Below are 6,000 nucleotides of genomic sequence, written 5' to 3' on the forward strand. Positions count from 1 at the left end.
AGTCAAGGAACATACATATTGATAAATGGAAAAGCATGGCTAACTAAAAGAATCTAGGAGAAGTAAACTTCCACTTCCAAGACCACCCATATTTTTATAAAAAATAGTTTTGTAAAAGTTAGATTTTATAAAAACTATTTTATAAAACTTCCATATAATCTGTTATGTACATTTTTATTCATAAAACCAATTTTATAAAATGTAACATAACAAAATTAATTATTTAACCTATAAATAATTAAATTCTTATTATATAAATTATTCCATAATTTATATACACATCAAGTAATATTATTTTAAAAAACCATTTTTCCTAAAATCCAAGTGTCGCGTAATTTAATCAACGATCCAGTCGCTAAGATCAAATACGAATAAGGTGTTGGTAAGCTTGTTATTGGGTATGACCCGACTTGGATCAAAACATATTAACCACATTAATTTAATATGTCTCTCGGGCATACGAAATACCTTCAATCTCCCACTTTCACGAGAAACATAAGAAATTAATGCAAGTGATGGATACCACCTAACGACCATCCATCACCCCCAATATGTTATGACTTTGTGCCATTCAATAACATCATCCCTTTTGAGTTCCCATCTCGAATATGAATAGGTGAATCTTTTCATTCTATCCTTTCGTCCTAGATATCATGTTAAATCCAAGAGACACATAGTGATCACTCTCTTCTAGATTTAACTTTATCAGGCCTTAGACATCTGACTCTCAACGAATAAGAGGGACAAATTCCATCTTGACTACATACGTTCTAGATATATACTTTGTATTACACCCGAGCTCTTCCTTATGAACTATCATATTTCATAATAGCGAAGGAAAGAATCAAGGCACAATACTTAGTGAATATCCGAACCCAATATGTATCTCAGGTCAGAGGATACAATGATATTCGCCTTTACTCAAGATTACATGTGATCAACCACAAAGGCTCTATTTAGTAAATCTTGAGAGCGGGTCTTCCAATATTTGTATCTCACAAATATCTATGAACCTTGGTAGCAATCTTGCTCCACATTCAGCCTGTGAATGTATACCAATCTAAGTTCATAATAGTCTAGACCTCACACTTGTTCCCACAAATGTGATCGACTACGGAATCTAGAATAATAGCTTATTCATGGATAAAATATGCAAAATGGGAACATAACTCAAATTTAATAAATTAACACCATAATTATATTAATGAGTTTGAACAACTTTGTTCTATTACAATACATAAAACAGATCACAACCAATCACTAGAATATCGAAGCCCTAATGCACAAACATGTCCTTCATGTTTTGCTCCATGTAAGAGCTTCGTGAGTGGATCTGCTATATTAAGATATGTGTGAACTTTGCGAATACATATCTTCCTCTTTTCAGCTTCATCCCTTATGTAGTTGAATCTCCGCTCAATGTGACGGGTCTTTTGATGAGCACGAGGTTCCTTGATTTGAGCAATCGCTCCCTCATTGTAACAAAAGATCTCAAGAGGGTCCTGAATGGAAGGGACTACTCCTAAGTCGTCGATGAATTTCTTCATCCATGCAGCTTCCTGAGCTGCTAATGAGGCGGAAATGTACTCCGACTCTATAGTGGATAATGCAACAACATCCTGTTTTGAACTCTTCCAGGAGACCGCACCTCCATTTAACGTGAATACATAACCGGACTGTGATCGAGAATCATCTCGATCAGTTTGGAAACTCGCGTCCACGTAACATTTTACAGCGAGTTCCTCCTCACCAGACCCGTATATAAGAAACATATCCTTAGTCCTCCTAAGGTATTTCAATATACTTTTAACCGCAATCCAATGACTGTTTCCTGGGTTATTCTGGTATCTACTTGTCAGGCTAAGAGCGCATGACACATCCGGTCTAGTACATATCATTGAATACATGATTTACCCAATAGCAGATGCGTACGGAACTTTCTTCATTCTCTCTTGTTCATCTTTCGTGGTAGGGCAATGAGATGAACTGAGAAGCATCCCTCTTTGAATAGGTACCAAACCTTTCTAGAGTTCTCCATCTTGAACCTTTTCAAGATCTTTTCAATGTATGCACTTTGATTTAAACCTATCAATTTCTTGGATCTATCTCTGTAGATCCTAATCCCCAAAATGTATTGTGCTTCTTCAAGATCCTTAATGGAGAAGCAGCTTCTTAGCCAAGTTTTAATGGAGAAGCAGCTTCTTAGCCAAGTTTTAACACCTTGCATTGTCGGAATGTCATTTCCAAATAATAATATATCATCCACATACAGTACAAGGAACATCATAGTGCTCCTACTAGCTTTTTTGTATACACAAGCTTCATCACCATTTTTAATGAAGCCAAATTTCTTGGCCTCCTCATTAAAATGATGATTCCACATTCTAGATGCTTGTTTCAATCCGTAGATTGACTTTTTTAACTTACACACTTTGTTAGGATATTTCGGATCAACAAAACCTTCAGGCTGAACCATATAGACTTCTTCCTCAAGATATCCATTTAGGAAAGCGGTCTTGACATCCATTTGCCATATCTCATAATCATAATGAGCAGCAATGGCAAATAATATCCTGATAGACTTTAGCATTGCCACAGGTAAAAAAGTTTCATCATAGTCAATCCCTTGAGTTTGAGTGAAACCTTTTGCTACAAGTCTAGCTTTATATGTATTCAAGTTTCCATGCATGTCGGTTTTCATCTTGAAAATCCATTTACAATCAACTAATCTAGAGTTAGTTAGTTGTAAAATAAGTTCCCAAACTTGGTTGTCATACATGGATTGCATCTCAGCGTTCATGGCTTCAAGCCATTTATCTTTATCAGCCCATGATAGAACATCTTGATAGTTGGTTGGTTCATCCAAATCAACCACATAGCAGTCATCCATGAGAAATCCATATCTCTCAGGAGGATTACTAATCCTATCAGATCTACGAACGTTTTGTATACTTTGATCATCCATTTGATCATTCTCAACATTTTCGTGTTGAGTGCTAGTGTCAACCAATTGTGTATCATCTACTTGATCTTGAACTTCTTCAAGATCTATCTTCCTTTCACTATTACCTTCCATTAGGAACTTAGTTTCAAGGAATTCTGCCTTTCGAGCAATAAATACATTTTGCTCGGATGGATCATAGAAATAGTATCCTATATCATCCTTGGGATATCCTATGAAAATACACTTCGTGGATCGAGCATTCAGCTTATTAGCAACGAAGCGCTTAGGATAAGCTTCACATCCCCATACCTTTAAGTATGATAGAGATGGAGGTTTTTCAAACCACATCTCATGAGGTGTTCGTTCCAGTTTCTTGGTTGGGGCCATATTTAGAATACGAGTCGCGGAGCACAGATAATAACCCCAAAATGATAGAGGTAATGAGCTTCTTGCCATCATAGATCGAACCATATCCATTAGGGTTCGGTTCCTCCTTTCGGAGACTCCATTAAGGTGGGGTGTCCTGGGTGGAGTAAGTTGCGAGATAATCCCACAACTTTTAAGATGATCCTGGAAAGCATCGCTTAGGTATTCACCTCCTCTATCAGTACGAAGTACCTTGATTGTTTTGTTGAGTTGATTTTGTACTTCATTTTGATATTCTTTGAATGCTTCAAAAGTTTCTGTTGGTTAAATTATAATATTCAAAAGTTAATCACATTGTTTGACATAAAAGAGATAAGTGCTTAATCATATGTAAGACGACATGAGTTCATAAGCCTACACTATCTCTAGCAAAATACCAATACATAAATAATTAACTTGGTAAAAACTGATATGCGGCTGCACCACGGTCGACCGCGAGTCTGACCGTAGATGTCCTGTTCCAACGGCTGCACCATTTTACAAAACTGTTGATCTACGATCAACCTCACGGCAGACCGTGGATCGACCGCAGTTTTCTCTGTAACCAAATTCAGCCACTTTAAGTTAGACCACTTTGAGACATCTATAATTTACAAAACCTTTTTAAACATACTTATAATAGTTGCCTTCTTTGATTTCAAAAGAGTTTTGAACCAAAAGATGTTAATCTTGATTAATCACACCTAATGACACTTTAATGATGATTTAACTTGAAATAAGATTAAACACACAAGTGTTATATATTTTTATCTTATTACATAGTGTCATTTAAACATACTAATAATGGTCATTAAAGTCCCAATTAAATAGGTGCTCTCCCATTAGTTTTAAGTACCATTGTATGTATGTAAATGTAATTAGTTCAAGCTAGTCAAGGTTGTAACAAGGATCATTAAGTTCCAACTAGATTCAAACTAGTTCATTTGAGATGTAACAATGTTCCAAAGAGCAAGATACTTCCATCAAAGAAAAGACAAGTTGGTGAAGACATGGGTATGAAGTTTGGAATGTAGTGATGCATCTTTGTGATTAGTGCAACTAGTCAAAGTGTTCTCAAACTAGTTCAATGAAGTTGTAACAAGGTTCCAATGGGCAAGATACTTCCATCAAAGATGAAGACAAGAGTTTAAAGATTTGGGTAATGAAGTTTGGATGCTAGTGGTTTGTCAAGGGACAAAAATCTGCATTTACCTTTTTAGGAAATCAATGACAATGGTCAAGGACATTGGACTTTCCTCTTTAGCTAGCACATGTCAACCTCCATGCATATGTCCAAGATTAAAGGGGTAATGGAGTTAACTTATAGGTGTATTAAGCATATTTTGAAGGCTCTATATTGGGTAAGAAGCCAAAAATTCAAAGAAAAAGGAGCTCCAACGGATATGTTGAAATGCTGACAGAAGTTGTACGGTCACCCGCACGGTCGACCGTGCTTTGATCGCAGTTTTGTCTGTCAAGTTTTTCTTGGAATATAAATACACCTCTTTTCCAAACTAGAAGATCACCTCTTTCCAACATTCTTTCAAAGTCATATCTACTGATCTCTCAAGCCTCAAGCACATATCTATGGAGAGATTATAAGAGAGAAAGAGAGATTCTACTTACACTAAGTAGAATCGAAATGTAAACTTTGTACTTATCATTTGTATCTTTAAGTTTACTTTGTAAGACACTTCCTTAGGGGGTCAAGAAAGTTAGATAGTTCTTATGATAGGAAACACCATCTTGCTTAATGTTTTAACTTCCTTAAAGGGATCTTGGATGTTGATCAATTCCATTGGGAATTAAGTTGGTGTGACCTATTGAAGAACTATGAGTGATTGTAAGCTTAGCTATAAGTTTACTTGTAAGCTATATTCTTAAAGGGATCTAGAAGGTAGTTGTGATTTCACTAGGCTAGAGCATTAGGATCTTGTGGTAAGAGCATTTGGTGTTTGTGAATTCTTCAAAGGGACGCAAGGGTTCATAAGTAGCGGCTTATCGAGGAGCTAGTGTTGTATCTGGACACTCCACCGGGTTTGGGGTATCATAGTGAAGAAAACTCTCAATTCATAGAATTGGGGAGTGGATTAAGGTGGATTAGTTAACATCCACCCGAACCACTATAAATCCTTGTGTTTATGCACTTACATTCTTTACATACTTGCATTAACAAACACGAACGGTTTCAAACTTAAAACTTATGTTTTGATTGTTAAAGATTTCGAAAAAGTTTTAAGAAACCACTAAGTAACTATTCACCCCCTCTAGTTACTTACAATTGGTATCAGAGCGGTTGCTCGAATCTTTGCTCTAAAAACATTTTTGCTTGAGCCAAAAACTCATTTTGTGCAAAGACTCGAGTCAAAGATCTTGGAACTAAACTCTACTTGTTTGAAGAACGCAAAAGAGATCTTGGATGAGTTAGTCTTGAATCACGATGAAAATTTATATATGAGAAGCAACTTCAAGACACTTGCGTGATGTGGAGTCAAGGATCGAACCCGAATGCTCAAACATACATCCATTACTTTAAGGAAAAATACCACCATTCACATGGTGAGGTAAGTTTGCTTATTTCTAGTCTATTTAATATTTGTGTACACTATATGTTGTGATAAGTAACAAAACTATGATTAAAAAGAAAAACT

The sequence above is a fragment of the Rutidosis leptorrhynchoides genome, chromosome 10 (assembly GCF_046630445.1).
Source record: "Rutidosis leptorrhynchoides isolate AG116_Rl617_1_P2 chromosome 10, CSIRO_AGI_Rlap_v1, whole genome shotgun sequence".
NCBI classification, from domain to species: domain Eukaryota; kingdom Viridiplantae; phylum Streptophyta; class Magnoliopsida; order Asterales; family Asteraceae; genus Rutidosis; species Rutidosis leptorrhynchoides.